This window comes from Paramisgurnus dabryanus, chromosome 9 (genome assembly GCF_030506205.2).
Source record: "Paramisgurnus dabryanus chromosome 9, PD_genome_1.1, whole genome shotgun sequence".
Classification (NCBI taxonomy): Eukaryota; Metazoa; Chordata; class Actinopteri; order Cypriniformes; family Cobitidae; genus Paramisgurnus; species Paramisgurnus dabryanus.
This window is the reverse complement of record NC_133345.1, coordinates 6,804,697-6,812,196: the sequence shown is the minus strand read 5'-3', so window position 1 is coordinate 6,812,196 and position 7,500 is coordinate 6,804,697. Positions and strand designations below refer to the sequence as shown.

At 48.3% G+C, this 7,500-nt stretch overlaps 20 non-coding genes and 11 pseudogenes across 20 annotated transcripts; all 31 read right to left on the bottom strand.

Moving 5' to 3' along the window:
- Positions 1 to 16: 16 nt before the first annotated feature.
- Positions 17 to 135, bottom strand: LOC135723243 (5S ribosomal RNA). The gene has a single exon (XR_010522951.1). It is a non-coding gene; the product is annotated as a 5S ribosomal RNA (ribosomal RNA).
- Positions 136 to 260: 125 nt separating this feature from the next.
- LOC135723244 (5S ribosomal RNA) lies at positions 261 to 379 on the bottom strand. Its single transcript, XR_010522952.1, has one exon. It is a non-coding gene; the product is annotated as a 5S ribosomal RNA (ribosomal RNA).
- Positions 380 to 504: 125 nt separating this feature from the next.
- LOC135724272 (5S ribosomal RNA) lies at positions 505 to 623 on the bottom strand. The gene has a single exon (XR_010523940.1). It is a non-coding gene; the product is annotated as a 5S ribosomal RNA (ribosomal RNA).
- Positions 624 to 749: 126 nt separating this feature from the next.
- On the bottom strand, positions 750 to 868 carry LOC135723245 (5S ribosomal RNA). Its single transcript, XR_010522953.1, has one exon. It is a non-coding gene; the product is annotated as a 5S ribosomal RNA (ribosomal RNA).
- Positions 869 to 993: 125 nt separating this feature from the next.
- On the bottom strand, positions 994 to 1,112 carry LOC135725574 (5S ribosomal RNA; annotated as a pseudogene).
- Positions 1,113 to 1,237: 125 nt separating this feature from the next.
- LOC135726683 (5S ribosomal RNA) lies at positions 1,238 to 1,356 on the bottom strand (annotated as a pseudogene).
- A 120-nt stretch (positions 1,357 to 1,476) lies between these two features.
- LOC135725875 (5S ribosomal RNA) lies at positions 1,477 to 1,595 on the bottom strand (annotated as a pseudogene).
- Positions 1,596 to 1,720: 125 nt separating this feature from the next.
- Positions 1,721 to 1,839, bottom strand: LOC135723246 (5S ribosomal RNA). Its single transcript, XR_010522954.1, has one exon. It is a non-coding gene; the product is annotated as a 5S ribosomal RNA (ribosomal RNA).
- A 125-nt stretch (positions 1,840 to 1,964) lies between these two features.
- LOC135723247 (5S ribosomal RNA) lies at positions 1,965 to 2,083 on the bottom strand. The gene has a single exon (XR_010522955.1). It is a non-coding gene; the product is annotated as a 5S ribosomal RNA (ribosomal RNA).
- Positions 2,084 to 2,208: 125 nt separating this feature from the next.
- LOC135725783 (5S ribosomal RNA) lies at positions 2,209 to 2,327 on the bottom strand (annotated as a pseudogene).
- A 126-nt stretch (positions 2,328 to 2,453) lies between these two features.
- LOC135723249 (5S ribosomal RNA) lies at positions 2,454 to 2,572 on the bottom strand. Its single transcript, XR_010522957.1, has one exon. It is a non-coding gene; the product is annotated as a 5S ribosomal RNA (ribosomal RNA).
- Positions 2,573 to 2,697: 125 nt separating this feature from the next.
- On the bottom strand, positions 2,698 to 2,816 carry LOC135723250 (5S ribosomal RNA). Its single transcript, XR_010522958.1, has one exon. It is a non-coding gene; the product is annotated as a 5S ribosomal RNA (ribosomal RNA).
- A 125-nt stretch (positions 2,817 to 2,941) lies between these two features.
- Positions 2,942 to 3,060, bottom strand: LOC135725515 (5S ribosomal RNA; annotated as a pseudogene).
- A 124-nt stretch (positions 3,061 to 3,184) lies between these two features.
- On the bottom strand, positions 3,185 to 3,303 carry LOC135723251 (5S ribosomal RNA). The gene has a single exon (XR_010522959.1). It is a non-coding gene; the product is annotated as a 5S ribosomal RNA (ribosomal RNA).
- Positions 3,304 to 3,428: 125 nt separating this feature from the next.
- On the bottom strand, positions 3,429 to 3,547 carry LOC135725516 (5S ribosomal RNA; annotated as a pseudogene).
- Positions 3,548 to 3,667: 120 nt separating this feature from the next.
- LOC135725004 (5S ribosomal RNA) lies at positions 3,668 to 3,786 on the bottom strand. The gene has a single exon (XR_010524659.1). It is a non-coding gene; the product is annotated as a 5S ribosomal RNA (ribosomal RNA).
- Positions 3,787 to 3,912: 126 nt separating this feature from the next.
- Positions 3,913 to 4,031, bottom strand: LOC135723252 (5S ribosomal RNA). The gene has a single exon (XR_010522960.1). It is a non-coding gene; the product is annotated as a 5S ribosomal RNA (ribosomal RNA).
- A 125-nt stretch (positions 4,032 to 4,156) lies between these two features.
- On the bottom strand, positions 4,157 to 4,275 carry LOC135726363 (5S ribosomal RNA; annotated as a pseudogene).
- A 126-nt stretch (positions 4,276 to 4,401) lies between these two features.
- Positions 4,402 to 4,520, bottom strand: LOC135725613 (5S ribosomal RNA; annotated as a pseudogene).
- A 125-nt stretch (positions 4,521 to 4,645) lies between these two features.
- Positions 4,646 to 4,764, bottom strand: LOC135723253 (5S ribosomal RNA). The gene has a single exon (XR_010522961.1). It is a non-coding gene; the product is annotated as a 5S ribosomal RNA (ribosomal RNA).
- Positions 4,765 to 4,889: 125 nt separating this feature from the next.
- LOC135726381 (5S ribosomal RNA) lies at positions 4,890 to 5,008 on the bottom strand (annotated as a pseudogene).
- A 125-nt stretch (positions 5,009 to 5,133) lies between these two features.
- Positions 5,134 to 5,252, bottom strand: LOC135727046 (5S ribosomal RNA). Its single transcript, XR_010525127.1, has one exon. It is a non-coding gene; the product is annotated as a 5S ribosomal RNA (ribosomal RNA).
- A 125-nt stretch (positions 5,253 to 5,377) lies between these two features.
- On the bottom strand, positions 5,378 to 5,496 carry LOC135726684 (5S ribosomal RNA; annotated as a pseudogene).
- Positions 5,497 to 5,616: 120 nt separating this feature from the next.
- On the bottom strand, positions 5,617 to 5,735 carry LOC135725006 (5S ribosomal RNA). Its single transcript, XR_010524660.1, has one exon. It is a non-coding gene; the product is annotated as a 5S ribosomal RNA (ribosomal RNA).
- A 125-nt stretch (positions 5,736 to 5,860) lies between these two features.
- Positions 5,861 to 5,979, bottom strand: LOC135723254 (5S ribosomal RNA). Its single transcript, XR_010522962.1, has one exon. It is a non-coding gene; the product is annotated as a 5S ribosomal RNA (ribosomal RNA).
- Positions 5,980 to 6,104: 125 nt separating this feature from the next.
- On the bottom strand, positions 6,105 to 6,223 carry LOC135723255 (5S ribosomal RNA). The gene has a single exon (XR_010522963.1). It is a non-coding gene; the product is annotated as a 5S ribosomal RNA (ribosomal RNA).
- A 125-nt stretch (positions 6,224 to 6,348) lies between these two features.
- LOC135724273 (5S ribosomal RNA) lies at positions 6,349 to 6,467 on the bottom strand. The gene has a single exon (XR_010523941.1). It is a non-coding gene; the product is annotated as a 5S ribosomal RNA (ribosomal RNA).
- Positions 6,468 to 6,593: 126 nt separating this feature from the next.
- Positions 6,594 to 6,712, bottom strand: LOC135723256 (5S ribosomal RNA). Its single transcript, XR_010522964.1, has one exon. It is a non-coding gene; the product is annotated as a 5S ribosomal RNA (ribosomal RNA).
- A 125-nt stretch (positions 6,713 to 6,837) lies between these two features.
- Positions 6,838 to 6,956, bottom strand: LOC135723257 (5S ribosomal RNA). Its single transcript, XR_010522965.1, has one exon. It is a non-coding gene; the product is annotated as a 5S ribosomal RNA (ribosomal RNA).
- Positions 6,957 to 7,081: 125 nt separating this feature from the next.
- On the bottom strand, positions 7,082 to 7,200 carry LOC135726685 (5S ribosomal RNA; annotated as a pseudogene).
- A 120-nt stretch (positions 7,201 to 7,320) lies between these two features.
- Positions 7,321 to 7,439, bottom strand: LOC135725007 (5S ribosomal RNA). The gene has a single exon (XR_010524661.1). It is a non-coding gene; the product is annotated as a 5S ribosomal RNA (ribosomal RNA).
- Positions 7,440 to 7,500: the final 61 nt, after the last annotated feature.

Sequence of the window (7,500 nt, the reverse complement as noted above, 5' to 3'; positions counted from 1 at the left end):
TAATTAATTAATTAAATGCTTACAGCACCTGGTATTCCCAGGCGGTCTCCCATCCAAGTACTAACCAGGCCCGACCCTGCTTGGCTTCCGAGATCAGACGAGAGCGGGCGTGCTCAGGGTGGTGTGGCCGTAAGCGAGTGCTGACTCGATTCGAGAGACACTTCAAGGCTAATGTGGCAACGCAATGACATCGGTAAATGGTTACAGAAAGGACGCATTCATGGGAAAATATGACATAAATAAATATTTAATTAATTAAATGCTTACAGCACCTGGTATTCCCAGGCGGTCTCCCATCCAAGTACTAACCAGGCCCGACCCTGCTTGGCTTCCGAGATCAGACGAGAGCGGGCGTGCTCAGGGTGGTGTGGCCGTAAGCGAGTGCTGACTCGCTTCGATAGACACTTCAAGACTTATGTGGCAACGCCATGACATCGGTGAACACTTACAGAAAGATCGCATTCATGGGAAAAAATGACATAAAAAAATAATTAATTAATTAAATGCTTACAGCACCTGGTATTCCCAGGCGGTCTCCCATCCAAGTACTAACCAGGCCCGACCCTGCTTGGCTTCCGAGATCAGACAAGAGCGGGCGTGCTCAGGGTGGTGTGGCCGTAAGCGAGTGCTGACTCGATTCGAGAGACACTTCAAGGCTAATGTGGCAACGCAATGACATCGGTAAATGGTTACAGAAAGGACGCATTCATGGGAAAAAATGACATAAAAAAAATTATTAATTAATTAAATGCTTACAGCACCTGGTATTCCCAGGCGGTCTCCCATCCAAGTACTAACCAGGCCCGACCCTGCTTGGCTTCCGAGATCAGACGAGAGCGGGCGTGCTCAGGGTGGTGTGGCCGTAAGCGAGTGCAGACTTGATTCGAGAGACACTTCAAAACTAATGTGGCAACGCCATGCCATGGGAGAACGCTTACAGAAAGGACGCATTCATGGGAAAATATGACATAAATAAATATTTAATTAATTAAATGCTTACAGCACCTGGTATTCCCAGGCGGTCTCCCATCCAAGTACTAACCAGGCCCGACCCTGCTTGGCTTCCTAGATCAGACGAGAGCGGGCGTGCTCAGGGTGGTGTGGCCGTAAGCGAGTGCCGACTCGAATCGACAGACACTTCAAGACTTATGTGGCAACGCCATGACATCAGTGAATGCTTACAGAAAGAACGCATTCATGGGAAAAAATGACATAAAAAAATAATTAATTAATTAAATGCTTAGAGCACCTGGTATTCCCAGGCGGTCTCCCATCCAAGTACTAACCAGGCCCGACCCTGCTTGGCTTACGAGATCAGACGAGAGCGGGCGTGCTCAGGGTGGCGTGGCCGTAAGCAAGTGCTGACTTGATTCGAGAGACACTTCAAAACTAATGTGGCAACGCCATGCCATGGGAGAACGCTTACAGAAAGGACGCATTCATGGGAAAAATGACATAAATAATTAATTAATTTAATTCTTACAGCACCAGGTATTCCCAGGCGGTCTCCCATCCAAGTACTAACCAGACCCGACCCTGCTTGGCTTCCGAGATCAGACGAGAGCGGGCGTGCTCAGGGTGGTGTGGCCGTAAACGAGTGCTGACTCGATTCGAGAGACACTTCAAGGCTAATGTGGCAACGCAATGACATCGGTAAATGGTTACAGAAAGGACGCATTCATGGGAAAAAATGACATAAAAAAATAATTAATTAATTAAATGCTTACAGCACCTGGTATTCCCAGGCGGTCTCCCATCCAAGTACTAACCAGGCCCGACCCTGCTTGGCTTCCGAGATCAGACGAGAGCGGGCGTGCTCAGGGTGGTGTGGCCGTAAGCGAGTGCTGACTCGATTCGAGAGACACTTCAAGGCTAATGTGGCAACGCAATGACATCGGTAAATGGTTACAGAAAGGACGCATTCATGGGAAAATATGACATAAATAAATATTTAATTAATTAAATGCTTACAGCACCTGGTATTCCCAGGCGGTCTCCCATCCAAGTACTAACCAGGCCCGACCCTGCTTGGCTTCCGAGATCAGACGAGAGCGGGCGTGCTCAGGGTGGTGTGGCCGTAAGCGAGTGCTGACTCGCTTCGATAGACACTTCAAGACTTATGTGGCAACGCCATGACATCGGTGAACACTTACAGAAAGATCGCATTCATGGGAAAAAATGACATAAAAAAATAATTAATTAATTAAATTCTTACAGCACCTGGTATTCCCAGGCGGTCTCCCATCCAAGTACTAACCAGGCCCGACCCTGCTTGGCTTCCGAGATCAGACAAGAGCGGGCGTGCTCAGGGTGGTGTGGCCGTAAGCGAGTGCTGACTCGATTCGAGAGACACTTCAAGGCTAATGTGGCAACGCAATGACATCGGTAAATGGTTACAGAAAGGACGCATTCATGGGAAAAAATGACATAAAAAAAATTATTAATTAATTAAATGCTTACAGCACCTGGTATTCCCAGGCGGTCTCCCATCCAAGTACTAACCAGGCCCGACCCTGCTTGGCTTCCGAGATCAGACGAGAGCGGGCGTGCTCAGGGTGGTGTGGCCGTAAGCGAGTGCAGACTTGATTCGAGAGACACTTCAAAACTAATGTGGCAACGCCATGCCATGGGAGAACGCTTACAGAAAGGACGCATTCATGGGAAAATATGACATAAATAAATATTTAATTAATTAAATGCTTACAGCACCTGGTATTCCCAGGCGGTCTCCCATCCAAGTACTAACCAGGCCCGACCCTGCTTGGCTTCCGAGATCAGACGAGAGCGGGCGTGCTCAGGGTGGTGTGGCCGTAAGCGAGTGCCGACTCGAATCGACAGACACTTCAAGACTTATGTGGCAACGCCATGACATCAGTGAACGCTTACAGAAAGAACGCATTCATGGGAAAAAATGACATAAATAAATATTTAATTAATTAAATGCTTACAGCACCTGGTATTCCCAGGCAATCTCCCATCCAAGTACTAACCAGGCCCGACCCTGCTTGGCTTCCGAGATCAGACGAGAGCGGGCGTGCTCAGGGTGGTGTGGCCGTAAGCGAGTGCGGACTTGATTCGAGAGACACTTCAAAACTAATGTGGCAACGGCATGCCATGGGAGAACGCTTACAGAAAGGACACATTCATGGGAAAAATGACATAAATAAATATTTAATTAATTAAATGCTTACAGCACCTGGTATTCCCAGGCGGTCTCCCATCCAAGTACTAACCAGGCCCGACCCTGCTTGGCTTCCGAGATCAGACGAGAGCGGGCGTGCTCAGGGTGGTGTGGCCGTAAGCGAGTGCCGACTTGAATCGACAGACACTTCAAGACTTATGTGGCAACGCCATGACATCAGTGAACGCTTACAGAAAGAACGCATTCATGGGAAAAAATGACATAAATAAATATTTAATTAATTAAATGCTTACAGCACCTGGTATTCCCAGGCAATCTCCCATCCAAGTACTAACCAGGCCCGACCCTGCTTGGCTTCCGAGATCAGACGAGAGCGGGCGTGCTCAGGGTGGTGTGGCCGTAAGCGAGTGCGGACTTGATTCGAGAGACACTTCAAAACTAATGTGGCAACGGCATGCCATGGGAGAACGCTTACAGAAAGGACACATTCATGGGAAAAATGACATAAAAAATTAATTAATTAAATTCTTACAGCACCAGGTATTCCCAGGCGGTCTCCCATCCAAGTACTAACCAGGCCCGACCCTGCTTGGCTTCCGAGATCAGACGAGAGCGGGCGTGCTCAGGGTGGTGTGGCCGTAAACGAGTGCTGACTCGATTCGAGAGACACTTCAAGGCTAATGTGGCAACGCAATGACATCGGTAAATGGTTACAGAAAGGACGCATTCATGGGAAAAAATGACATAAAAAAAATAATTAATTAATTAAATGCTTACAGCACCTGGTATTCCCAGGCGGTCTCCCATCCAAGTACTAACCAGGCCCGACCCTGCTTGGCTTCCGAGATCAGACGAGAGCGGGCGTGCTCAGGGTGGTGTGGCCGTAAGCGAGTGCTGACTCGCTTCGATAGACACTTCAAGACTTATGTGGCAACGCCATGACATCAGTGAACGCTTACAGAAAGATCGCATTCATGGGAAAAAATTACATAAAAAAATAATTAATTAATTAAATGCTTAGAGCACCTGGTATTCCCAGGCGGTCTCCCATCCAAGTACTAACCAGGCCCGACCCTGCTTGGCTTACGAGATCAGACGAGAGCGGGCGTGCTCAGGGTGGTGTGGCCGTAAACGAGTGCTGACTCGATTCGAGAGACACTTCAAGGCTAATGTGGCAACGCAATGACATCGGTAAATGGTTACAGAAAGGACGCATTCATGGGAAAAAATGACATAAAAAAAATAATTAATTAATTAAATGCTTACAGCACCTGGTATTCCCAGGCGGTCTCCCATCCAAGTACTAACGAGGCCCGACCCTGCTTGGCTTCCGAGATCAGACGAGAGCGGGCGTGCTCAGGGTGGTGTGGCCGTAAGCGAGTGCTGACTCGATTCGAGAGACACTTCAAGGCTAATGTGGCAACGCAATGACATCGGTAAATGGTTACAGAAAGGACGCATTCATGGGAAAATATGACATAAATAAATATTTAATTAATTAAATGCTTACAGCACCTGGTATTCCCAGGCGGTCTCCCATCCAAGTACTAACCAGGCCCGACCCTGCTTGGCTTCCGAGATCAGACGAGAGCGGGCGTGCTCAGGGTGGTGTGGCCGTAAGCGAGTGCTGACTCGCTTCGATAGACACTTCAAGACTTATGTGGCAACGCCATGACATCGGTGAACACTTACAGAAAGATCGCATTCATGGGAAAAAATGACATAAAAAAATAATTAATTAATTAAATGTTTACAGCACCTGGTATTCCCAGGCGGTCTCCCATCCAAGTACTAACCAGGCCAGACCCTGCTTGGCTTACGAGATCAGACGAGAACGGGCGTGCTCAGGGTGGTGTGGCCGTAAGCGAGTGCTGACTCGCTTCGATAGACACTTCAAGACTTATGTGGCAACGCCATGACATCGGTGAACACTTACAGAAAGATCGCATTCATGGGAAAAAATGACATAAAAAAATAATTAATTAATTAAATGCTTACAGCACCTGGTATTCCCAGGAGGTCTCCCATCCAAGTACTAACCAGGCCCGACCCTGCTTGGCTTCCGAGATCAGACGAGAGCGGGCGTGCTCAGGGTGGTGTGGCCGTAAGCGAGTGCAGACTTGATTCGAGAGACACTTCAAAACTAATGTGGCAACGCCATGCCATGGGAGAACGCTTACAGAAAGAACGCATTCATGGGAAAAAATGACATAAAAAAATAATTAATTAATTAAATGCTTAGAGCACCTGGTATTCCCAGGCGGTCTCCCATCCAAGTACTAACCAGGCCCGACCCTGCTTGGCTTACGAGATCAGACGAGAGCGGGCGTGCTCAGGGTGGCGTGGCCGTAAGCAAGTGCTGACTTGATTCGAGAGACACTTCAAAACTAATGTGGCAACGCCATGCCATGGGAGAACGCTTACAGAAAGGACGCATTCATGGGAAAAATGACATAAATAATTAATTAATTTAATTCTTACAGCACCAGGTATTCCCAGGCGGTCTCCCATCCAAGTACTAACCAGGCCCGACCCTGCTTGGCTTCCGAGATCAGACGAGAGCGGGCGTGCTCAGGGTGGTGTGGCCGTAAACGAGTGCTGACTCGATTCGAGAGACACTTCAAGGCTAATGTGGCAACGCAATGACATCGGTAAATGGTTACAGAAAGGACGCATTCATGGGAAAAAATGACATAAAAAAATAATTAATTAATTAAATGCTTACAGCACCTGGTATTCCCAGGCGGTCTCCCATCCAAGTACTAACCAGGCCCGACCCTGCTTGGCTTCCGAGATCAGACGAGAGCGGGCGTGCTCAGGGTGGTGTGGCCGTAAGCGAGTGCTGACTCGATTCGAGAGACACTTCAAGGCTAATGTGGCAACGCAATGACATCGGTAAATGGTTACAGAAAGGACGCATTCATGGGAAAATATGACATAAATAAATATTTAATTAATTAAATGCTTACAGCACCTGGTATTCCCAGGCGGTCTCCCATCCAAGTACTAACCAGGCCCGACCCTGCTTGGCTTCCGAGATCAGACGAGAGCGGGCGTGCTCAGGGTGGTGTGGCCGTAAGCGAGTGCTGACTCGCTTCGATAGACACTTCAAGACTTATGTGGCAACGCCATGACATCGGTGAACACTTACAGAAAGATCGCATTCATGGGAAAAAATGACATAAAAAAATAATTAATTAATTAAATGCTTACAGCACCTGGTATTCCCAGGCGGTCTCCCATCCAAGTACTAACCAGGCCCGACCCTGCTTGGCTTCCGAGATCAGACAAGAGCGGGCGTGCTCAGGGTGGTGTGGCCGTAAGCGAGTGCTGACTCGATTCGAGAGACACTTCAAGGCTAATGTGGCAACGCAATGACATCGGTAAATGGTTACAGAAAGGACGCATTCATGGGAAAAAATGACATAAAAAAAATTATTAATTAATTAAATGCTTACAGCACCTGGTATTCCCAGGCGGTCTCCCATCCAAGTACTAACCAGGCCCGACCCTGCTTGGCTTCCGAGATCAGACGAGAGCGGGCGTGCTCAGGGTGGTGTGGCCGTAAGCGAGTGCAGACTTGATTCGAGAGACACTTCAAAACTAATGTGGCAACGCCATGCCATGGGAGAACGCTTACAGAAAGGACGCATTCATGGGAAAATATGACATAAATAAATATTTAATTAATTAAATGCTTACAGCACCTGGTATTCCCAGGCGGTCTCCCATCCAAGTACTAACCAGGCCCGACCCTGCTTGGCTTCCGAGATCAGACGAGAGCGGGCGTGCTCAGGGTGGTGTGGCCGTAAGCGAGTGCCGACTCGAATCGACAGACACTTCAAGACTTATGTGGCAACGCCATGACATCAGTGAACGCTTACAGAAAGAACGCATTCATGGGAAAAAATGACATAAAAAAATAATTAATTAATTAAATGCTTAGAGCACCTGGTATTCCCAGGCGGTCTCCCATCCAAGTACTAACCAGGCCCGACCCTGCTTGGCTTACGAGATCAGACGAGAGCGGGCGTGCTCAGGGTGGCGTGGCCGTAAGCAAGTGCTGACTTGATTCGAGAGACACTTCAAAACTAATGTGGCAACGCCATGCCATGGGAGAACGCTTACAGAAAGGACGCATTCATGGGAAAAATGACATAAATAATTAATTAATTTAATTCTTACAGCACCAGGTATTCCCAGGCGGTCTCCCATCCAAGTACTAACCAGGCCCGACCCTGCTTGGCTTCCGAGATCAGACGAGAGCGGGCGTGCTCAGGGTGGTGTGGCCGTAAACGAGTGCTGACTCGATTCGAGAGACACTTCAAGGCTAATGTGGCAACGCAATGACATCGGTA